Raw genomic sequence first — 26093 nt, forward strand, 5'->3', positions numbered from 1 at the left:
TCAGCCGTGCTTTAGTGCAGCAAAATAACAAGGGTGTAAGCTACAGCAAGGCAAAACCAAGGAGTTTTTTTTTAAAAACTAAACACTCCTAAAAAGCATCTGCTTCACTGAATCTACAGGACTTAGTCGAATTTTCTGCTTATGGGTATGGCCCTTTTCTCATTGTATTCAGTAATAGGACTTGTAGCAATTCCTAAGGATCAATTGCCATAAGAATTGTTAATACCGACTTGTCAGCTTCACATTCCTTCTTCTTTTCCCACAAGAAGGTGTAACACACCCCTACTCACTCACCAGTGCTCTTTTCCTCATCTCAATAACCAGTCAACACCCCTCTAGCTTTATCCTTTCCCCTAAGGGTGCTGTACCCCAGCTGATTTGTAGTCCTCTGACTAAGCCATCAGGATATCTAAATAGGGAGGAGACTTTATGAGGTGAGTTAAGGTAGAAATTATAAGCATCTAACAAGTAACACATTCTCCTCATTTTTGATGATTAAAGTCAATTAACGGGGGGGAACCCATGGGTCTGCAATTAACAAGGGGGGGGGAAAGGGAGTTTCTAGGATTCTTCAGGCTTGGACTGCAGTGGAGATAAAATGCTTTAAATATTTTTTGGGAAAAGCATACTCCCTATCATTACTAACCTTTGGTGGAAATGATGCACTGAATGAGACATGCTGCACCATAACGTGAGAGCTGTGTTTAAGGCATATCAGCAGGTGGAAGTAAACACCAGATGTTGCTCACTCCATGCGCTCGGCAGTGCTTACCTCAACTGCTTTTCTGTCACCCAAAACAACCTAATGAATGTTAAGGTGTAAGGTATTTTTAAGATTGCTATGGTTTAATATTTTAATGCCTCTTTAGCTTTGGAAAAGTTAGTGAATTCAAAGGGGAGTCAAATGGAAACTAAACTTTTCCATTCCAACTTTCAAAATGTCTCTGGGTTATGATAAGATGGGGAAAAAGAAATTAAATAATTAAATTCTGGATTTCATGTTACTCATTGCAAATATTTAAAAAGGGAGAGAAAAAGAAAACAATCTGTTTTGGAAACTAAGAATGTTGAAACTTTAGAGAAGAAAAGTTTTCATATTCTAACCATGTGCATCACATACCTAACCTTAGTAAAGGTCACTGTGATGTGAGAAGAAGCCAAGCCTAAATAAAAATAGACCCTGTGCGATTGTCATTCCCCAACTGATTTTCAAACAGGCACTGCTGTAATACCATTTGTCAAGCTCGCAGGGTAGCTTTTTAACAGATGTAAGAGACACGGTGCCGAATTCGGGTTACTTCCAAAGAAAAGAGGATGTGTGCATGCACATGGGAACAACCTCCTCAGGAAGGATTGAAAAGACTGAGATTAGTTTGAGACCTCTCAGACCCTGGAGTGCAGCAAACTGTGTTTTACTCTTAACAGTTCCATGAAAAGTGAGATGTCTGCACCACCAAAAGTGAGATGTTTGAAAAGTCTGTCTTGCTGTGTAAAAAAGGAAGAGAAAGCTGCCATTTTTCACAAAAGGTAAACGTTCAGTCAGTTACCTTTTGTGAGACCAGAAGTTATTTTCTTTTCAGTTTAAATGTTTACACCGAGAAACACGTAAGAAAGACATTTTTATTTGTGTTAATTCTAAGTGCATCAAGTGTTTCTTTTCCAAGCGTTAATTAAAAACATATACTAATACATAAACTGCTGCACACTTTCAGTTGATTGAGAGACCTTTTTAACACACTAATGCCTTTGTTTGCATTATAAAATCTCACTTGGGCTCCTTGAAGATGGAAATATTATTGTTTACATTTGCATATGCAAGCTGGACAGAGAAAACCTCTGCTAAGAGCCTCAGGTCCTGGCTGAAATACCAAAATAAGCCACATCAGGGAACTTAGTTACAACTTGGTTGTCTCTTAACCTGGTTACTCATACGGTTTAGATTTGCATTGGAGACTAGGCATGAACTGTATTCCGTAACAAGACAAAAGCTTTTATACGATCAAATGTTTAGCATGACTGTTAATCATTACCATTAATTGTAAAACAATTAAAACTGCCAAAGTGACTCAGGAACACAGATCTATTTGAAAATCAGTGATCGTTTTGGCCTGGGTTTTTGAATGATTTTGTCTTGCTCTTTTAGCACTGCCAGCACTGATTTTTTAATGAGATCTAGGGATCTAAGTCACTTCAAATGCTCAATCCCAGATCCTTATGGACTTTGGTGTTCAAGTCTTCAAAGGCTCCTATCTTCTATAGTTTTTCTAATGGAAGTTAACAGCTGGATACCTGCATGGATTGTTTTGAGCCACACTGATCAGAGCTATGCCTGCATAGCTTTAAAATGTTTGGTTACTACCCCTGTCACTCAGGCTGTGTGCTGCTGTTAAGAGTGGGCTAAATCATACCCTTTTCCACCGACTCCACTTCATGCATCAGCATTGCAGCACTGATGATACCTGCAGCTCCGCAACCTGCAGTTCCCTAGTTCTCTAATGCACACAATGCTGGAGTTTTCCAGCGGAAGCCCAGCAGATTTGCTTGCTTGACGTCTTCGGGAACCTGCAGCAAGGTGTGATGAGAAAAAGACCAGGCAGGCACGACTCCGCTGTGTCCATGAGCCCACGCTAATGGACTTGGGCCGTGCTACAGCCTGAACCCGGGCACAACTTTGGGTTCAGGCACTACAGATGAGTTTGGGTTTCATTAGGGGCTCAAGGCTGCACTTGAAGGCCATGCAGCATGTCCTGGGTGGTCCTAGGAGAAATCTCTTTCCAGGCATGCCCACCTTGACCTCAGGTCAGCTGTACCAAAGGCCTGGCTGGGCTGGGGGCTTTAAGAGGAGGGTTATGAGCAGACATGCTTCTTCTGCTGGCTCTTGTGCATAGTTTAATGGCCTTTTCCAGCATGGCCTGGATTGTCCTGTTTCACCTGTGTAAGCTCACCGACAGCAATAGGATTTCCTGGGTGCAACTTGCCTTCTCAGAGCTAACTAACTCCTTTGTGAAGTCACTGAATCTCAAGAAGAAATTGTTGGGGTTTTCTTCCTAGAAAGTTTTTGTAAAGCTAGTGCCATTGTTTTTGCTTCAAAAATTGGAAAATGTAATCAGAAAGTGAGGCACAATTTGGCACATCCTATTATAGACTGCCCCCTGTGCACTTCTAGGTGGGCTTCACCTCTTTCACTTCCATTAAGTGCTCAATGTATTCATTCAGACCAATGCACAGAGCTACAGGGCAAAAATACAGCGAAGCAAACATCTCACACAGTGAACAATTACAAGCTACAAACACTTCTTAGTTTATGTAGCTCGTGCAGTGCTTCAACATCTCACTGCATGTGCAGGGTGCTGTTACTGTCAGTGCCACTTCCTCAACTCTGCCATGCAAAGGTGCCAGGCAGGTTCACAGTTGGACAGCTTCTTCCAATCTGCCTGCCTGGTGGGAGAGGTGAGCTCAATGTAAGAGGTGGCATTTTCCTGCTCAGATGATCAGTTGTTGCTATGAAAACTCCATTTTTTTCCCCCCCACTAAATACGTGTAGCTTAACTGTGGAGTCCTGGTCAAACTCTAGCTTGCATAACCACACCCTGGTTTTACAAGCCCTTTTTGCAGTTTTACTCCAGTTCTGCACCCACCCTCCTTTCCCGCTTTTGATTTGCTGTTGTGTTTCATCACAGAAATAATTTTATTTCTTTAGTATTTTGATAACCATTATTCCCATAAATAGTATGCATTCAGACTCTGAGAGTGGCACAGTGTTAGTTACAAAAAACTCCAAACCCAGTTTTCAGCTATTACCACTCTAAGGTAACTTCTGTGCACTATCAAATTCATGGGAATTAGCAGTATGTTCGGGCCCTGAATTCTGTGAATGGTGCTTAGTATTTTATCACTGATGACTTCTGCTAAAATTGTTTAATATTGGTGTTCCAATAGGAGAACAACCTGGGCCCAGGCACCACATAGGGAATTTTTTCAAGCCCAAGGGAAGGTAACATTTTCTTCTCCTGATGAGCACCAGGTCCCCTGCTCTGCAACTGCAACTGCACCTCTTGTTTCGTGCAGTGTGTCATGTTCAATCTGTATCAATGCTGGCTGGCATACCAGCGACGGTCTTGCTGCATTTTTGGATGCTCTCCCAGCATAAATCCCCCTTTGCAATTTGCCCTTTCAGTGGAGCTCCCAGGAACTATTTCTGTGCTGAAAGGTTTTGCCTTTTCCAGAGTGGCCACACAGCCACCTCAGCTGGCACAGCCATGGTAGCCTCGCACGGTAGCAAGGCAGGATTTTTACAAGTGGGGCTGGTAGCACAGCCTTTTATTAGGGTTATCCAGCTTGCCTAAGAAAGTTCTCATCTGCTGTAGTGTTTTGCCAAGCGTCAACTCTTTGAGTGGAAATTTGCCATGGTGGGGATCTGTTTTTGGAGAATACAGAGGCTTGCTCACGTTAAAAAAAAATAAAAACGTAACAACCTTGAATGGGATCACTGAAAAAGAGGTAAAATGATCCGTGCGTCACAGCAGACATCTAGATTTTGTCAATGGTGGCCTTAATGTCAGAGACCTGCTTCATGTCTTTGTTGTACCTGTGATCAGTCTGGTTTCAAAAAAATGGGTACTTTCATCAAGTCAAAGAAGGGGAACGAAGCAGTGAAAGCCTGGCCTCACTGAAAACCCTGCTGCCACTGATTTTCACTTGGTCCATCATTAACCAAATGTAAAGGCTTTGTTTCAGCAAGATTCTGCTCATCAGTTAATGTTGTTATTACACTAAAAAAAAAGATGTTTAAGCAGACACAGATTATAAAAGTAAACCCAACTCCGATGGTAATACAATTTGTGTGTTATGTAACTAAAGGTTATGCTTTCTCCTCCCACCTAGCGCATGCAACGGAATAGCGTATGACCTCAAAGAGAACTACTGCTAATAGGAGTTTTAAAAATGCTCATTTTTCATAATGAATCCAGTCCAAACTACTAACATTTTGATACAAACATTTTCAGTATACAATTCTGGAAAACATTTGGCACTACATAGTTGTCCTTTAAAGTTTCTACTGCAGTTCCCATTAGCTGTAATGACACCTACTGCTAAGGACAGACCTGATTAACTGCAGGCCTGCGCACTGCTAAATATAGGCACATGTTTTTGCATTTACTGTAGATCCTCGCAAAGAGAATGCTATGGATTTTTCTGGCCCTTTGTTTTAATGGGATTGCCAGAATGACTAGAATCTGAAAACTCACAGCTCATTACCAAGAACAAAATGCTGACCCAGGCAGAGCCAAAAGATTTTAAAATAACTTCAGAGAAGAGATCTAACAGGCTGTTGTAGAATGTTTCCCCTCTTTTCACCCCTTTCTCCCATGCAGAACATTTGCTATGTATTTACTGAATGTAAAACTAAGCTTGAGATTTCAAGCCAATTTCGTATCCTGGGGAGAAGCAGGATGTTTTAAGCTATATATGCTACAGTCACTACTCACACTCATCTAAGATGTTTACACTGCAGCTGTGACTGCATTTTCGACAGGAGAAAAGGAGTTCAGAGTCTGCAGTGCATGTCCCAAAGCCCTTGAACATGGCTAGCATGGTTAGTATCCTTACAGCAGTTTTAAATTAAGAGATCTTCTTTAAACAGCAAGAAGAACAGAGATTAAAAACAGTCAGAGCATCTCCTATTCTCCTGTATTTTTCAGACATGCAGTAATTTTTCCTCTTCTACCAACTGCTCATATCCCTCCCTAAGAACTCAAGTCAAATAACATTCCTAACCTTTCATTAAAGGTATTAACAAAAGGCCCAGTCTTGAAGTGTTGAATGACCTCAAATACCATCTAAGTTGTGTGTGATGTGTTTGGACTACAGAAACAGTAAAATATCCAGTTTTGCTGTCAAATTACTGTTTTAGTTGCTCTGATACTGGCTATTTTATCCTGCCTAGTTACAAATACGACGATAATGCTTTTTATATGAGCAATGCTTTCTCAGTGTAGCATGTTAGTAAGATAGGCATGCAGGATTATGATGAATTTAAATTTTAATTCTAATCTACAGTAATGAGATGTTGTATAATCAAAATGTACAAAACTGTGTATACATAATTAGCTTAATACCTTTGGTCTTAAGGTAACCTCAGGTTTACATGCTTCCTATTTCCTGGTGTATTTTGCATGTGGAAGGATGATTTCTAAGTCTAAAAGCAAAACCAGCAGTGGGTTGGTTATATCCCCTTTCTTCCACACCTTTTTGGTGTAAGACTCTATAGTTTGTATTCTCAAAATATTTTTAATGTTCCTAATATTTTCTGTCCACAGTGTTCCACGTGCAATTTATGGCTTTTAGATATCCTGTGAATCATCTTTTGGGGCCATTTAAGTAAGTTGCCATTTAAATGCCATGAAACAAGCCTGCTTATGAGAAACCTAGGGTACAAAATCAATGTCTGTTTTTGTTTTTTAAAGCTGGTCTTTGATTTTCTTTGTTACAGCCTTTTATTTGTAATATAGAGATAAAGTTGACCTACTGGAGAATGTTGTGCGACTTAATCTAGTATTATTTATAAAACACCGGCAGATTCCCAAGGGTGAGGTAAGATTGAACAAAAACAGTGTGTTGCTAGTAAAATTTGTTGCACTCAAACCAAAATGGTAGGGAAATACGAACATCTTGAATGCCAGCTTCACAGCAATTTTGAATCATTTCCCATGATAACTTCATTCCACTGAAATGAACCAGAAATGAAACAGATCAAGAACAGACAAACTTTGGAATAAGCAAAACTTTTTTAATTGAATTTTTCATGATAAAGGGGATTTAAAAAAAGAGTGATTTTGCAGGCAGTTATCAAAAATAATGCAAGTCACTAAATTTAAAGCTATCAGGGACAGGGCAACAACAATTTTATGCAGACTTACTTTGCTGGTCACAGAAGTATATTTTAGCCCTTGCTTTTTTGAAAATTAAGTGACTGATGCTGTAATGCTGCTCATCAGGGAAGGCAGTAGGTTGTATAGTTATCTCCTGATTGGGGCAAAATCACTACCCTGAAACCACACAACCTACTACCTCATCCTGTTAGAGCATCAAGTGGGTCTTCTGAAGAAAACTAACATTTCACCATTTGCAAGTAAGACTTCCTTAAGACTTTCTAGCCCACATGTTTTTAGCCTTAAAAAGATCATAATTATGTCCTGCCAGCCCTTCCTCTGAGTCCTTCCCGGAAGTCAGTCAGAACTGGTGGGGTCACTCCAGAGACTAAGTATTGCAGTGGCAAGCACTCTCCCTCCCAATTTAATGTATGTAATAAAAAAGTAAGTTAAATCAGTGGAAAAAAAACTGATTAAAAATTTTCTTCATGTAGAGGTCAAGCATCTACCAGTCCCAGGGCAGAACACAAGCAACCGAAAGACATTCTCTTTGCTTTTAATCCAACTCATCACTTTTTAGTTTCTTAAACAGCCTATGCAAAGTGGATGTAAATAATTGGCCAATCAAAGTGGCATTTTCTGTTGAATATAAATGCAAACGCCACAAAGTAATGGAGAAATGGGTCAGCTGTTTCCAAATGGCACCTCTTACGAGCACATTAGCAACAGGAGGAAGCTAAGTGTGAGCAAGCCCATTGTGGATTGTGTAGTACCTCTGCACCTTGTCACTTATACCATGTCCTTCTCTGAAGATGAGGAAAATTAAACTGGTTTTGAATCTGAATGACAGGTATAGGAATCTAAAAGCTGTAAGGGCCTTTGCATTCTTTCACAACCCTGCTACAAGAACCAAATCCAACACGTAGACAGAGCCAGCAAATATTTAAGTTGAAATAAATTTGGTTTATCTTTTGAAGACATATCCAGCGATGATATCACAGCCACTTCAGGAAAGACAGTAGATTGTATAGTTATCTGACAGGCAGGGCATAACCCTAAAACTATACAACCTACTACCTCACCCCAAAGGACAGTCAGACTCTGATCAGATGAAACACAAATTGTATTCTCAGACAGAAACTGTTTTCCCAGACAGCTGAATTGCTTGATGACAACCTAGAAGACAAAAAACTCTGGAGACAAATATTAACAGTTCTGCATCGGAAACACTGTTTGCTATATACCATTTGAGATTTTGCTTAATGAGCTCTAATTTGAAAATGTTTGAAACATTTAATAGATATGCAACTTGTGAAGTAACGTCAGTGACAAGATACATGAGGGGAAAGAAGATACAGCATTAATTTTTAATAACCGCACTTTTGTATTTCCAGTTCTGACATGACTGCATCTTATCAAACCAATTTTGTCCCTTAAAAAAGGCATTTCTATGATTTAGAGAGCTGATGCTGATTTAGAAGGATTCTTTAACATGCTTGTAGATATCCCTCTACTATCCTAAAAGGCAACAGCTGAGTTTCTCTGACTTTCCCAGGTTCTGCATGGGTAAATCCATAAAACAGAAGGAAAAATTTGTCAGAACTGTGAGGAAGTTTTATGGCTTACTCGAACACTACGCTACCCCCCAAAAGACAGTAATCCAGCTCTGAATTAATGGCCAAACTAAACATACCTTACAATACTACATAGACTTTGGTTAATACGACTAGCGTAATTGCCACTGTAGCATAATGTATTCCTAATCTCACACCTAGGCTGGAGTCTGAGGGGGTTGTTATTCCCCCCACCACCTTGCTTGATGGAACACAACACTCCTCATTCAGTGAAAACCCAAAGAAGTGGAAATAACTGTGATACCAGTCTGAAGTGTAATATAAGCATTGCTTCAATAAACAAGCAAACTTTTAAAGCAAATACCCTGCTTTCATTATCTTTAATTTCTCTTGGTATTTTCGATAACAGTAAACTAAAGACAGGAATGAATGATCACATACGTCAGCCACACCCAGTAAAACTAAAGAAAAACTAAAGCAATGCTTCACTAGAAACCAGATCTCACCCCAAAGACAGTAGTTCACGTTTCAAGTGCAGTGATCTTCCACTGCTTTCAGCATAATCAATATGGGGACCTAAAGACAGAAGGGCAAGACAAAACACATGTATATCAATTTCATTTCACTGCACACTGAAACAATTATAAGGTGAGCAAGAGCACACGAAAAAGCAGAGAGCAGCTCCTCTGCACATTTTCTCATGAAGAGGCATGAACACCAGTAGCTTTCTCACTCACTCATACCGCAGCCCATGGGGCAACCCCAATTTGAAAGACAGAGACAACAGATAAAGTACAGTGAAAAAAAGAAAAGGTATTTCTTTAGATTGACTTAAATGGTTAAGAGCACTGCAGACACGCAGCGGTAGCAGCTACTTCACCTTCAAGGAACAAACAGGCTTTTAAAGAGCCCAAGAAGGAAGGAGCATGCAGGTGCCTGACCAAGTTAGACAGTAATGCGTTAATCTATAAAAGGCAATGTTATAATGTCAACTTCAAAGATCATTTCACTGTAGGGACCTGAGACCACATATAAAAGGAGATTACTGATTGCTGGGAGCTGTACATGGTGCACATTTGTTAAACAAAGCAGCAACTCGGGTGCTACTCTGCCCCTTCTGAGACCATTGCATTGGGAGAAATACTGTACAACCCCAGATTTCACATCTTGTAACATTAGTGTCCTTATAAAGGCCTTGTAAGAAAACGATATTCATCAAAGTAATCTTTATATACTGTATGAAAAGTGCAGCATGAGAAATTTGAATATCTCGTTACTGTAAACTGGTAAAACCTGGTAGCAGAAGCTGCACTCTAACCACTAGCAAAGAAAGCCATCTGGAAAGCTCTGCAGCAGAAAGCATGATGGTTTTCTCTATATACTAAAGGTTTAAAATACCTGCGTTTCCTGAGTGCCAGCTTTTTGGCAAGGTCAATCACTCTCCAAATAATCTTCTCAAAACCCCCTATCCTACATACATTTTACTTACCTCTGTTTTTTAGATAAAATGTTTAAAAACAAACATCTTTTTAATCTATGCAGTCGGAGATCTCAGTAATTTTCCTTAGAGCCTAGAATTTGTATTGGGAGCTTTGGCTAAAACTCTGTGCAGAAGTTGGTGGATTTTAGCAACACTGGGTGGGTGCCTGTGTATCGTGCAGTCATCTCACAGAAAGTGCCTTCAGTTCAGAAATAAACCCTATGCTTAAATAAATAGAAAACAGCATTACATAACATAATTGGAGGAAAGCCGTGTATTGTGTGATTTACTTCAAAGAGAGACTTTTGTGTAAGTGCTTGCTTTGTAGTGGAAGAATAAAAACACTGTAACCTTTTGGTGTAGCAGCTCTTCATGCTTGCTGGTCCACGGCAAACAGTTCGAATGACCAATCTGGAATTAAAAAGGAAGTGTTCACCTCACACCAGTGAAAAGCCTGAACCACCTGGCAGACCCAAACACCTCCAACCTCTGGAAATTTCAAGTGAAGATCCCACACTTAGGGCTGATCCTACTGACTCTGACAGAGCGAAGTGCAACTGTAGATGCAAACAGTGGCAAACTTTGGGAAAGCCTGAATATGTTCTAAGTATTTAAACTGCCTGTCTTTAGAAGAAGACTGTGAATGCTTATCTTGACTTTACTTTCACTTTTGGGTGCAATGCTATGTGGGAGATAGGAATATATTCATTTTTTTTGAAAAAATGGCAAGTTTTTTAGAAACATTTCAAAAGTTCAAATTTTTGACTCTTAAGATTCACACATTTTCCAGTAAATATAATTAAACATTTGATAATGGTGCTAAAGATCCTTTTCTATATGTAAAATTCTGGCATAACATTGCCTTAACATATGTTTTCCTACAGAAATAGGAGTAATTTGTTAGTTCACAAAGATGTTGAGATGATTATTTGTTCGGCGTTATAAACTTGTGTAGTACTATTTTCTATAAGATCTGTTATTATATTATGGATACTAGCAGTTTAAAGTATTCATTAGCAGATAAAAATGGAAAAAAAAAGTGCTTTATCCAACACTTCAAATTAATTATTTTTCTACCCTCACAAGCTGCTCATAAACTTATTTTAATTGACCAGATCACCAAACAAGGACAATCTGTAAAATACTTAATGAAAGAAAAATGCATGTTCATTTTCTTTCTATCAAGAAGACATGCACATAAAATAACTATCTGGCAAGAGTTATGTTTCTAGGTTAACAACTGTTTAATACTAGGAAAAATATGACATTTCCATATTCCAGCTCTCACTGCTCAGTGAAAAATGTCTTGGAAGCAATGTTAATAAATACCTCAGCAGTCACTTTTAAAAAGGCACAGAGCCAACTCTGCTATTTCTATGACGTAATAGGAAAGATGACAGTTTTAAAGCAGGGTTGTTATATAATTCAAAGCCTTAATAATTAACAGACTCTGGGACAACATACTAACAGTGATTTGCAATTTTAGAGCCTCTTCCACCCAAGAACTCAAACTGATTTACAAATGCAAAACTTCGCTGGGCTCCCCGGAGGAAGGTAAATGCCGCAGGTGCGTGCTTGAGGAAGTGCAAAATGTATGTACGCACTGGGGAAACAGATGGCTCAAAGGCTAACAACACGGTAAGGATACTCGGGTAGCAAGGCAGAGGGTTTGGATGCAGGTCAGATCTGTGATTTCTAACATGTCTTCGTATAATGAGTATCTTCTGGCTGCTAGAGCGGTGCATGGTCACCATTTCTGTTCCTACAGGCTAGCTAGTCACTACCGTAAGTGTCACAGACATTAGTTGACGGGGCGGCCGTGGGGCAAACGGCTATGGTTCTGCTGTGCTGGACACTGAGGCCAAGGGAAGCTTCCTATCGAATTCAACAGCCCTGGACCAGAAATTAAACTGTCATATCGTCCTTTCAGGACAAGGTTGCGACAGAGCACTACCACGGCAGGCAGCTTTCTTAAAGCTTTCAGACAGAAAACATTTGGTGGAGGGAGTGATTCAGTTTCCTGGGATCTACATACGACAATGCTTCTCTCAAATACATTTTAAAATAAATATAATAAAAACGACACACTGCCTTCATTTAACTTCCTCCAAGAAGTAAAAAGTATTCTACAAACATAGATTTTGAGGCTCATGCAAAATACGAAGTATACAGAGATTTACCCATCACTGAAATGCAGCTACTTCTAAAATGGCAAATGACAGCTCTTCCCCAAGTGTGAAACTTTACTATAATGTAGGACACTAGGAGTTATTCACAGAACCGAGTCTCTGCAACTGCCCTCTACACTCAGCGGAGGGACACAGCGTTTATTTTTTAAATTTGATTCACTTAGGCTCTTGCTCTAGATAGTTCTCTGTACAAATCTTCCTTTTTCTCTGCCAACCACAGAAATACACTAGCCTCTGTACACTGACTTTTAAATGTGTACCACTAGGCATTCGTATAGCCAGCTTATAATTAGGACATCAAATTTAGCATTGCTATCTTTTCAAAAATGTCCAAATCAGTAACCAGCTCTGACCACAAAGTTTGCTCAGAAATAAGGTTATTTGCTGCTAGAAAGCACAGGTCTGCCATTCTGGTGTCTAAGAACCCTATTCACAGTTTTGCTCAGAAACATTCTCCTCAGAGTCATCAGGAGACTTCTTTTAAGAAGAAATACTCAGTTGCTTGGGGAGCAATTCAGACACTATTGAAATCAACAGTACATTTTCATTTGGCTTCAGAGGCTTTGCAGAAAGTCCTGACGCACAAAGTATAAGCCACCAAAGTCAAAGATAACATTTCTGAATCCATTCTGAATCCACTTCTGAAGCAAATTCATACATCAGAAGAGAATTTAGGAGCAACCTATTATTTGCATAGAGCAGAAATTCTATTAAAATCAGTTATGTAATTTTTTCCAAGTAAACATAAATAACCAAAATGATTTTCAGTGTAGTTCTGATAAACAAATGTGAAGATACACCAAAAGTGAATACAGCTTAAACAGTCAATGCTCACCTTTGTCTGCTTTCATAATTACACAGAACATTATAAGTAAGGTAACATGTTTCTATTTAATAGATAATGTTACATATTCATTGAAATCATTGTCTTTATTGAACTGTTTGAAAATATTTGGAAAAAGGGAGCAGTTATGAAACAGGCCTCAACTCTGGGGCTAAATGTCTCTGAGCTCTGCAATAATTTCTGTATGTAGGAGACCTTGCTGGTTCTAAAATCCTGAACATTGTAGGTATGGAAAAATAAAGGCAACCAGATACAAGTCATGCAAATACGTTAAACTTAAATAATTTCATCTCACGTACTGTAGCTTGACTACCAGCCTGGACCTGCACAGGAGGTTCCTTATTCTTATGTGGAGCCATGCTGAAGTCAGTTAAAGGTTTACTATGGTATCCAAAAAGAGGACATGACTGACGACAGCGGCTTTAACCTACAAATGGCTGTACAGAGATCTGACTTACTGAAGACAAGGAACTGGTGCCAGGTTTACATCAAAGGAGTGCTGCACCATCACCGACAAGTTTTATACAAGTATGTGAGGCATTTCAGAGCCTTATTGCTGTAAAATGACCTGAATGTTAAACAGATGGAATGTAGCAGGAAAAAGACAGTTTTCCATCTAAACACCTTATTATTCTTAAATGTTGGACTATGTCACCTGCTCATGCAAACTGCAATACCTACACTGACACTAATTTTTTCTCTTGCGTTTATTTTGGAGTTTTGCTTAGATAACACTGAACATTATAAACTCATAAATGCTAGCATTCAATAGAATGATGAAAACATTCTGAACCCCTCAAAGCTTCCACAAAAAGAGAAATTCATCAAATAATTAAGACTAATCACTGGCTCCTGTGTATGTTGCATTTTTAGTCTTCAGCAAATAAATATTGAAGGATATATTTTACAATAAACCTCATACAGCAAGCCGAACTGTTTGTTTTATTATGAGCTATTTGTTTTACGTGACTTAAATATTTATCCTCAGTGTTTCTCTAGCGTAATCTTTAGGTCTACTTACTGATCAGCTGACGTGTGGTGCAAGTCCTGATGGGCTTTCTGCCCACAGCTAAGATGGCTGCGAAGCGCCGCACGCAGGGCTGCGAGGAGCCGCAGCCGAGTAACTCCTGCCGCGCCGCCTTCCCGTGCTCTCCCGGGCAGCAACGATGGACACCAGATCACTCTGCTCGGAAAGCAGGGGGAGGCCAGCATCCAGGGCAGACGAGGCCTGGAAAGAGACGGCAAAGCTGTCAGGGGCAAGTGAGTTCTGGCTTAGGAAAAACAAACGTTGCAGGTGCTGTCGGTATGTTCCGGTGCGTAAAGTAAAAAAAAGCGAGGATGGAGTTATCTGGGAGACGAGCGTCTGCAGCACGAGCAGATGAAGCTGTGACAAATTAGGGACTGTTTTGTGTTCAGAAGAGAGCGAAGAAAATGTGTCAGTTTTATTTTCTCTTGTCAGAGAGAGTGAAGAATAAAGGGTGCATATAATGCTTTTCTTACACTAAGCATCTCCTCAACATTCATAATTTATCTCCATGTTCTAATGCAGATTGTATCCATGCAGATGACACAAAAATGAAATATTAATGACTTCTGTTTTCCAAAAAATATGCACTAATTTTAGGATGCTGAACCTCAGACCGGATTTTTGGAAGGGCTGAACTCTCACAGTTGAGCTGACATCACCTGGACTTGCTTAACACCCTTGAAAAAAACCTCAGATACTTAAAATGAGCACCCATATCTTTGATTTGATAATGTCCAACCCTTTAAAATCGCATCTTTTCCACTCAAGCCCATGAAAATTAAAATTGCAACTGGGCAGAACCACTAATTCAGAGAAGCTTCAGGATCACAGTCTTCTGATGTATTTAGCTAGATATTCAGCCATTCCACAAACAATTATTTGAGAAATGTTTTAAAGCAATTTTTTGCTGGAAAAAACCTTAACTACACAGAGAATATTAGATAACCTATGTGACCTTTAAACCAGTCAAATTTGGCTTTTTTGACGTATGCAACTAACACAGCATCACACACAACTTACGTGATACTACACACAGGAAATTTTATCTATTCCAGTTAATATAAGCTAGGAAAGATAACATTAACCAGGGTCACAAGTGATAGTTAAAACAGTGTTAGTCTGATGTCCTGTTAAAAAACACCATCCCTGATCTCAACCCACAGATTTCTTTTTAGGAAAAATGAATTTTCACAGTGAAAAGGATTTAAGTATTTTGAAATTGTTTTCCTTTTTAAAAGACATGCAGTAAACCCATCTATGCAAGTTCTAACTTAGTTAAGCACCAAGAGGGAATGTTAGACAGAATGTGTCCTAACCCTCAAAACACAACTAAAACTCATTTTACAGAAATGCAGCTGCACTAATAATTCTAGCTGGTAGAAAAAATGTCTTCTGCCCTTTGCTCCGTAACACTTTCATTTTAAATTTTAGCTCCTTAGTGACACCAAGCAATGGACAAGTAAGAGTGAGGAAATTAGTAGTCTGGGACCCAGGATTAGACCAAGGGGGTGGATAATGCAGCATTAGATGGATTTAGCATCAAATTCTGAGATCTGTATTTACATCAGTGCACACTTACAGTTACCACCAGCACAAACAGGATAAAGTTACTTAAGCGCTAATAAAGAATAGGCTTTGAGTTGCAGCAGTTAAGCAGAGTCCATCCTTTACAAGCTGTTCCACTTGTAACAATTACTCTAGACCTGTGATATTCTAAATTGTGGGGAACATTATGTGAAAAACTAGCATTAAATCACCAACCTATGCAGTATGTTTGTTTTAAAATGCTGTTACAAGCTGAAAATTCACTTCCAGTTCAGAACAAGCTTCTGAGGTCTGGACTGAATTTTGCCTCGAGCCAGTGGGCTTGGTTCACCCTGACAATCCTCTGACTTCCTTTGGAAATCTGAATTGGGCACTATGTGTTTCATGTATATAATTCTTTGGGACTTCAATGAATTTACTAGGAATAACACCGCTAACATTTTCCTTTTAGTTACTGTTTTCCTTTGGTCAGCAGCAGATGATCTCTATGCACAGTAGCAGCTTTGTTACTATGTAACCACTCTTTGATAATGTCTCAAATTGTGTTATGATTAAAAAAAGATACACGATTATTTTATCTCTGTTCTAATTAGCTATTTTCCATTCACGTACTCCATGCTGTGAATACAACAAAGAAAAAGACACCAAAAAGAATGCTTATGTCTACACCGCACAAATTAATGAGATTACCAAGCTCTTTGGTCATCCAACACAGAGCCTTGACCAAGACCCGGATCAGGTTTACATAAAACAAGATGTAAAAAAGTGATGGCGTATGACTGAAAACTGCTGTTCACCGCAAGGGCCCAATTTCACCGCCTCCACTGACCTGCAATAATACTCGAATGCCAGTTATGTCCTTGGGACCAATGAGACCAGGTGTGCTGCGCAGTGGTGGCCCACGTGGCCATCACCTCTAGGGTGGGCTCCAGCACGAGCATGAGGGAGGCTGAGTGCCAGGGGGGAGCTCTTGCAGATGTGTGCAGAGGGGATTGAAGACACACATGGCATTCAGTGCTCTGGGGCAACTTGCGCCATGATACTGGTACAGCTCTTGTTTGTACTATGAGTGCTCTTCATGAGCTAATGACAAGGAGCTCAGATGCCCAGGCGCACGGCACTGCCCCTATTCAGCCCCCTTTGCATAATCTTTTGTTTTCTCTGGTGAGAAAACATAGGTTTTCATAGGTTTACTCCAGTGTAAGTCTTTTTACTTGAGACTGAAGCTTTTACTAGTTAAACATTCATTAATGGGACTTAAACCATGGCTTCAGGTGGTAGAGAGTAAGCAGATCTCTGCCAGCATTCAATGATGTGTTAGATTCTGTATGTCCATTATTCATGATGCTATTGCTAAAGGCTCTAATTTTACATAAACGAAAAGTCACAAGAGAACTGTTGAGAGGAACAACTATGAAAAGCACAGAAAAAGAATGTTATACCAATTGGTATTAAAGACATAGTTTAGTATTACATTTTCTGATTTGGGAACCTCTTGGAGTGGGAAATATGAAACACATTTTCTCTGAAATGGCAAGTTGAAACCTAAAATCTTGAAGATGGTCTTTAAAATCAATTTCTTCATGTCTTCTGCACAATTCCATTCCTATTCCCCAAATATGGAAAATGCAGAATCTCTTATCTCCAAATTAATGTACCATAAACTTCCTTTCATCTCTTTTTTAAAACTACTAAAATCTCATCCTAGCTTTCATGTAAGCTACTGTTCTGCATCTGCTCTGGGATACTGGAACATTTCAGAATTTACAATGTGTTGGGCAAGAAGCATTTTGTATCTTCTGTGAAGTTAGAAACATGAACGCTAATAATATCAACACAGCAATTCAGCAAGCGGACTTGGGGCAAATGAAATAATCAATCCCCCCTCCCTCTATCAACATTAAGCCCAGTCACGTAAAAATACCTACTTTTCTATCTCACAGCATTTCTAGCAAATACACTGGACAGTATGTCAACATTTTTCTGTTGGAGAAATGACTTTGAAATAAGCTTCAGGCACAGAATCCATGACATGTAAATTAAGATATACTTCTTAAGATATATCTTAGCTGTGAAAGTAGGTCACACATTTAAGGCATTTCCAGATTGTGTTTCATGGTGTAAATACTCTAAAAACATTCCTGTGTTTATAGAATATTTTAATTATTCATCAAATTTCAGTCTCTAAGAAAAGTAAAAAAAATGGTATTTCTCTCTAACAGTCTTCATAGGGTAATAAGTGTGGGCACTTCTTTCTAACCTTTTATAACTGTATGTAGCATTTACCCAATGCTTTGGGGAATTGCATGTTTGAAGCACACCACAGAAAACTTGATACAGTAGAAGAAGTTGATGTTCAAAGATCACACACTGCACAGGCAGGGATTCTGACCAAACAGTATCACCAACTTTTCAAATGCTTACTTCTGGAAATTAGTTTGGGACTCATGGAACTTCCTCAAGAGGGGGTTTGGGTATCTGTTCACCTGGTTATGAACAAGTTATTCAATGAGCAAAGTTAAAGACAAAAAAAAAAGGCAAGAGAGATAGAGAAAGAATGAAAGAGAGAAAGAGAGAGAGAAAAAGAAAGAAAGAAAGAAAGAAAAAGAAAGAAAGAAAGAAAGAAAGAAAGAAAGAAAGAAAGAGAAAGCGAGTCTGTGTCTTGGTAATGTGTATTGAGTTTCTAGGCCAGAACATATATCAAGACAATCTAAAAAAAACAAGGAAATTCAGATTGGCACTTCTATCAATATATCCACTAGGTGTCACAAAATAATCGTACAAGCAGATGAGAAGCAATTATACGTAAAATGCGTCAGTGTTCTACATCAATGAAATGCTGCTTTGAAATGAAATCTGTTATAAGAGCAGATGCAGGAAAATGTCATGTATTTCATGAATATACATACTGTCAGGAGTGTATGGGAACCTGAGCCATGATATACAAAAGCTGTTGCTAACCACGGTGTATGTCATGTAATGGTTACACATATAAGCATATAAATGCTCCATTAAAAAAAAATCTTCCTAAACCATAAAAGCAGTATTACCAGTTCTCAGGATCACAAGTCTTGTGTTACTTTTTTTTAATGCCCCTGCTACTGGACTGATGATATTATGTCAGTTTCTCAACAAATATGTGAAATTCCATCATGACTACAGGGAAAACACTGCAAAGAAAACAAGCTCTGAAAGGTAAAGTATATGAGGGAAAGAAACAAAACATGTATTATTAATATTACTATTGGAAGTAACATACTGATAAACACTCCTTAGATCCAGAGTGCTCTTATATACAGGGATATTAAAAAGGTTAGGATAAAAGAATTACCAAATTGTTTGGTAGTCATTATTCAGGAGAAATTAACCTCTACTTTGGGCATATTTTTGTTTTTAAATATTCCTGGACCATTTTAAATACATAATCACACGTGCACCTGCACTCATGCAAAACTTCACTGACTGCCCTAAAGGCCCAAGGCCCGACTGTTGAAACAGGCATTTTGGTTTCCAAAATGGTTCTTTAATAACAGTAACTTTTCTTAAGAGCTGCATAAAATTTTTATGGGCCAAGTAGACTCCAGTGTGAATTTATCACTATGTGTACTCACAGATAATTCTCTCATTAAGAAATACTGTAGTCAATACTATATGCAGTTTGATAGAATAGGCAGGTTAGCTAAAAGGAGGAAACACATCCTTGAAGTTTTTTGTGGTACGAACATAACAATAATAGGGCTATATACACACTGCTGTCAAGCAGCAGTTTAAAAAGCCAACCTAAGCAATGTTAAAAACTCTTCCCCCTCTTCAGAAATACGGTGAATGAACATACGCTCCAATACTACAGTATACCTTTATATTACCTTTTATACGTTTTGTCATAGTTGGCTATAAAAAGCAAGCATTTTCAGAGTGTAATTATGCCCACATTACAGGGTTTGGGCTTTTTACCTAGGATTTCTCTGTAAGACATACTTTGTAAATGTCAGAGCTGGCCAACAGTTTTCAAAGCTTTGAAATACTTTGTAATTTGGAGATCATGGGAAGGACACTTCAAATTTCCCTTCCTTTTTTGAGCAGCTCATTTTAATATCTGGGGTTATAGGAACACAGGTACAAAGCTGCGACAGAAATATTGTGGGATTTTTTGTAACTTGTTTCCATCACTAGCATAACTTTATCCGTGTATGTTAAAGCAACTATGTGGTCCTGAAACATGCTTTCAGAAAAACTAGTTCTCCCTATATTAATACTATTTGACTTTAAAACCCCCTCAGATGATCTCCATTTAATCTGACAGAATTTGGAGCCTCATGAAGTTAATGAGAGTTTTGCTATTTGACTTCAACGAGACCATGATTTCACTCCAGGCAAAGCCATGTAAAAGAAATTCTGAGGTAACTATTCATTATATAAACCTCTGGCTCTTTTAGTGCCTAAAGCTGAACTGATCAGATGAACAATATTTTTAATTCCACTCTGATTTTCAACAATTTGTTCCTTCCTGATCTTCCAGTAGTCCAAATAGTCTTGTTTTAGTAGTCCAAGCAATGCAGTAGAAGTAGTAGTCCAGTAAAAAGTCCAAGTAGTCCAGTAGTAGTTTAGTAGTCTAGTAGTTCAAGTCTTGTTTTAGTCCTACTTATTACAAAATCAAAGAATCACAGAATAATTTCAGTTGGAAGGGACCTCCTGCGGCATCTAGTCCAATCCCTTGCTCAAAGCAGGTCTAATTAGATCTGGTTGCTCAGGGCTGTATCCAGTCAAGTTTTGCACACCTCCAAGCATGGAGATCCCAAAACCTCTCTGGACATCTATCCCAGTGTTTTATCACCCTTTCAGTAAAAAATTTTTTCCTGATGTATTTTTCCTTACATCATATTACTCTTCTCTGTATCCTGTGAACAGGTAGTGGCAGACAGCAATAAGGTCACCCCTTCACCTACCCCTCTCCACCTCCCAACCTCTCCTCACAGACCACTGCTCCAGCCCCATGGCCAGCCTGGTGGCCCTCCACTGGGCTTGTGTTAGTATGTTGGCATTTTTCTTACACTGGGGATCCCAGAACTGGACATACTACTCCAAATGCAGTCTCACGAGTGCCAAATAGAGGGGAAGGACCACTTCTCTAGACCTGCTGGCTGTAGTCTTGCTAATACAATCTAGGATGCAGTTGGCCTTCTTTGTCACAAGCACACATTGCTGGCTTATGTTCAACTTGCTGTTCACCAGGTCCTTTTCTACAGAGCTGCTTCCTAGACAGTTGGTCCCCAGCCTGTATTGTTATCATCTCACTGATGGCAGTATCTACACCATTTTTCAAATTATCAATATTAATTTTTTTTTATTTGAAAGCTCATCTGCTCTAGGCCTCAATTGGCCTTGAAATGCCAAGAGTAATATAGCATCAAGAATCTGACTGTATAGCAAATGTGCTTCCCATTACCTTAGCTCTTAATGCCATAAATCTAAAATCCTTGATACCACTGCTAGAGCAGTGCTTGCACTCAGATCTTAAAGAAGCTTTAGAGTTTATGTCAAGATAGTAATTCTCAACAGCAGCATACCAGAAACTTACTTTTGTGTAGGACAGGCTTGTAAATGCATGTGGTTCAGGTCCTGTGTTTGTGCATCAGTATTTCACTTATAATGAAATAATTTTAAATTACATTAAGAACTATAATCATATTTTACTCTCATTCACTTTTTTGTATCTTGTGTCACTAGAAATAAGTTTGAAGAAAGACATCCGGCCCCAAATGCGCTATTCTGGGAAAGTTTAGATTGAGATGAGAACATTTATGCTCATAACTACACTAAACTCAATATGAATAACTGACTCAACTTGGTTTCTGCTCATTAATGAGCAGTTGGAAGGAACTGGTTAATCATTGTTTGCCATCTGCTTTAGAAAATCAACACTGTACAGAACCTTTTCTGCAGCCAGTGTGAAACCACAATGCACAAAGAGCGATAAAGGAAAATCCTGTTTTCAACTATGTTTTTTTCAGTGCTTACTAAAATGGTAAATATTTTGTGGTTAACCCCCTCTCATTCTTTCACAGCACTTTCCCCTGGACAGTGGTCTCTGTGGTACATACCACATCATTTAACAGTCCCTATAAAGGTACAGCAATAGTGCTGTGGAGAAGCATTAGTGGTCTGCTTAATAACAACTTACTCATGGAAAGCCAACCTACAAACCACAAGGTCACCTTTCAGAAGGAGGTCGCAAGTCCGCAGGCCACATACAAGATGCCACCTGTGGACTTTGCTGTAATTTACATAGAACACAAAACAAGTGAAATATTAGCAACATCAGTAGTTTCAGCTTTCTCTTCCATCTTTTTTTACATATAAGTAGTAGTGTAAGCTGCTCTTGTGCACTTTCCATTGGACTTCTTGGACAAAAATGGAGGCAGCCCCTTTCAGATATTTGCAGTTCTCTCAGGAAGGCTCTAAATGTCTCTAAGCCTCTTCAGGCAATTTTATCAAAACCAACTCTAACTTCTTCTAAACATATAAGCAAGGACTGAAAAAGCCAGACTGACTCAAAAAAAAAAAAAAAAAAAAAAAAAAACTAAAAGAATTTGCCTCCTCACAGAGAAAGAGAGAATGAAAGACAAAAATTGGTGACTATCCATGCTACCTTCTGGCTCATCTTACCCATCTGGCAGGACTGACAAGAGCTGTGCTGTAATTACGGAAGAGAAGTAAGCTTCCATTTTCAGATTGGTTTTGGAATCTAAAATCTTCTACAAAAGTGTATTTGCTTCAAAATTAGAAAAAAAATGTATCTGAGATGATGTAGAAAACATTCCACTTAAATTTAACATAGAAAGATTGTTGAGAAAAGGCATTTTATAAATTGAGGTTTTACTAAAATATACATTGCTTTGCTAACAAGTAGCAAAAATATCAGAAGAAATGCCAAGCATCCAAAAATCAATACTGCTAGGCTCATTCTCCTATCAAAGATCTAGCACTAGAGGCCATAATTCAGGTTATTAAAGTCTTTCTTCAGGATTGATTAAAGTTCATTTTAGTAACAGCAGCAGGGAACTCTGGCTCCAATGATCTTAACATTAAGACTGCTAAAGACTGCTGTCTTCTAGCAAAAAATAAAAGGGCGTTCCTCTAGGCCTTCTTCTTGCAAATACAGACCTCACAGTGTACCTCAATCATTAGAAAGGCTGTCAGTAAAAAATATTTTTCCTTTAAAAAATCTCATAAAAAGAACACTGAGAAAAGTTCCCTCTGATTTCCCCTCACTCAAGCCATAAACTTTAATCATTCTCCTTTTCTTTGCAGATCTCCTGGGATATGTAACAACTGGGGAGACCTGCTCCTGTAGATTTTTGAGACCTGGCGATGGTTTGTAATTTGAGATAACTGGTACCAACAGAGATCTTAAAAGGAGATCACCAGGTAAGCCTTTGGAGATATTAGGGTTCAGAACTCAGTCTAATTGGCACTAAGAGACTTTCTGAGAGTACAGTTGGGAGTACTCCTCTAGCAAAACTTCTAGCAGGAGAAAGATCTAATGAAAGCAGTTCACTGAAGTGCTGCACAGTCTTCCAAAAACTCAGCAAAAAAAGTCAACAGAAAAGGGAAGAGAGTAAGGAGACAGCATGGTCCTTTGGCTATTCAGAGACTTGAGAGAGCTGGGTACATTTCATAACTGTACCACAGATTTCCTTCATGATCTTGGGCAAATATCTGGGTCAAGAAAATAAATGCTGTTCTCCTGGCTTCTCTAGACACTAAAATAACTAGTCAGATTTTTAAAGGCAAACTATGACCTGGCTGTTGGTCTCTCTGATGAGCTGATCCAAGCTGAACACCTTTAAGTATCTGGCCTCAACTGTTGAGGCTACACATCTGAAAATATTCACACCTGTGCTTCACTTCCACACTTGTAAAATATTACATCCCTACCTTTAAAAGATGAGGAAAACAAATTAAAAAAATCCATGAAGCAACTTTGAGAATCTTCACCGATAAAATCATGCATGACACAGACTAATAGAGGGAATCTGTTTCTTGGGGATCATTATCCTACTTCTGGCTTTGACAAGGAGGGAACTGTAATTCTATAAACCCCAAAACCACAGATGTCTGTAGGGTAGCTTGGTCTAAACTCTGCAGAAAGTCTGGCCTTCAGGCCAGTCACAGGAGTAAGGAGGGTGCTTTTCACTCTTTTCATTAACTGTGGCAAATGCCCCCTCTCACACGTGTCTATGCTGAGTTCAGCTGTTAGCTGTGCAGGTTATATTATACCGTTTCTCATTATAACACAGAGATAAGATCAAGATCTGACTGGCCTTCCTAAACTCAGCAGTGTTCTTTGGCAGTAACAGGATACTTAATCAAGCAAGTCAGATCCTGGTTTTGAGAGATTAAAAGTATGTCTATATGGATATCTTAACCTACCTTCCAGCTCCCAAAATTGTCTTAAAATAACCTACCCACAGAAGTCTCTAGCTTGTTTAAAACTTAACTACAACATTTGAGCATGGATGCTTTAGGAATAAGGGATCAACTCTCAAGACCAAAGTCCTGGCACTGCAGATCACCCCGGAAGCTTTAAAAGTAGCATGCCCTCAGAAAGAACACAGCATTTCTTGAACATGTTTTTCCAGAGCCATTTGGAAATGCTTTAATTCACTGCCCATAATGGTGAGATTGGCACAGGCAATGACCTGAAATACCTGCAAAAATAACCTCTTTCACCCCTCAGCTGGGTTCAGCAGAAGCTGCAAGTGAAAGGCTTTGCCAACAAGAATTTCGTACCAACTGACTCCATATTCTGCAGCATTTTTTCTACAAAGTTGTTGGTAAGTTTGATTAGTTAAGTTCAGTTAAGATAATTTTAAAAGGCCCATCAGGAAGGCTTGTCACCAGTTTTCTGTGGAGATGGAAGAGTGGAGGGAAAGCAGGTTATTAACACTAGACTATCACCCTTAAGCTGGGTAGGAATCAGGCACAATAAAACATAAGGTTTGGGCAAATATTTTCAATCTTAATCTATGGCAAGACAGAGCTGTGTAGAGGTGCATTCTTGTAGACCTAACCCAAGACAGACATAAGAAGTCTATACTTCGGTATTTTCTTACAGCTAGATCCACATGAAGTCTCAGGTTGAGGATCATATATATTTTTATATTTTTTTTCATGAAAAACACCAGCCATTTCTCTAGCATTCAGCTCATTATTCGCACTCCCTACCTCACCACATCATTTTATTTGAAGTATCAGTGATAGTGTTCCATCAAAATTTAATAGCTACATTCTTTAACTGAAGCGTATTAACTCTTGGTTTCACCTATGTTAAGGTTTATCCCTCTTTTAAAATTCTAATGATATTAAAAATACAATACCTTTCTACAGCATGACTCATGGAAGCATTATATCCCTTTCTTCAACTCATGGTAAAGGAAATAGATATAAGCAATGGCAAAAGAATTCTCTATTGCAGTCTGTAGCTTTATACTGAAATCTGCTTGAGTGTCAAATGAACAGGGCTTTTAGGAAAATGTCAACAACAGTAACAGTTACATAAGATATAGTAGAAAAATATTTTCCAAAGAAAAATGACAGTTTCTGTCACTTGAGAAGATGATTTCCCCTTCAGTTTCAGAATGCAAGCAACCAACACCTGACCTGACATTTACCAGTGGAATCAAAGAGACGTTCAGCAAGGTTATGACAGGAAAAGCATTAATTGTCCTACACCAGCAGTCCCTCTCTGTACGAGAAAAAGATCTGTGTAGTCTTCCTCTCAATGTTGCACAAAAATGTAAAAAGAGAGGTCACAATAAAAGATCTCCCTTTTGGCATTTTGTGCTAAGTTGCTCAATTTATGAAGGCCATCTGGTGCTGTTTATGCTGGTCTTTTTGCCTTGTGTCTCAAGTTGTTCTTTATGGAGAAGCATGATTCACAGTTCACATTAACTGTGTGTTTTAAGTTATTTTGCAAGAGACTTAGATCATTAAACTACGCATAAAGAATGCATAGCTGCTGATGTACATATTCCACACATTACAGAATGTAGTGAAAAGGATACCAAACGCAGGGATTTAAAAAAAAAAGTCAAAATATGAAAGATGACAGGTCAGGTGAGATGGCTTTCTTTCCTGGCTCTGCTATATACTTCCTGGATGACTTGAAATGATTACGAGCCCTTTGGGGCTCGGTTTTATCACTTGTTAAATGGGTAGCATAATTCCCTATCTCAGAGTGATACTGTAAGGCTTATTCATTAATGGATTCAATTCAATGATGGGCAGATGGTCAATACAAATTTTATGCATCACTGAAGTACCATTTAACCTCAGAACTTAAGAGGTATATAGTCTTGTGCCAGTCTTTTAGCAGCCACTATATAAATATTACACATTTACATTACTGAGAATATTTGAGAGACATGAGTGTGAGTAGTGCTGATTTTGCATTCCTCAAGTTACAAATGTTCAGGATGACAAACGTAAAAGGACATATTCTTTTAAAAACAGTGCAAAAGGGGTACCAGCACATCTCGTAAAGATTATAAAAGACAAAG

At 38.8% G+C, this 26093-nt stretch overlaps 1 protein-coding gene across 7 annotated transcripts in view; it reads right to left on the reverse strand.

The window, feature by feature from the left end:
- The window catches only part of PPARA (peroxisome proliferator activated receptor alpha), a 77644-nt gene extending 70914 nt beyond the window's left edge, over positions 1 to 6730 (reverse strand). For 6 of the 7 annotated variants that reach the window (XM_067305028.1, XM_013947613.2, XM_013947614.2 and 3 more), the window contains exon 1: positions 647 to 764. The gene's annotated coding sequence lies outside the window, so the exon portion shown is untranslated. Of the gene's footprint in view, positions 1 to 646; positions 765 to 6669 lie in introns of those variants that run through there. The other variant, XM_067305016.1, reaches the window with a different exon arrangement.
- Between the last annotated feature and the right edge of the window lie 19363 nt (positions 6731 to 26093).

The sequence above is a fragment of the Apteryx mantelli genome, chromosome 1 (assembly GCF_036417845.1).
Source record: "Apteryx mantelli isolate bAptMan1 chromosome 1, bAptMan1.hap1, whole genome shotgun sequence".
NCBI classification, from domain to species: domain Eukaryota; kingdom Metazoa; phylum Chordata; class Aves; order Apterygiformes; family Apterygidae; genus Apteryx; species Apteryx mantelli.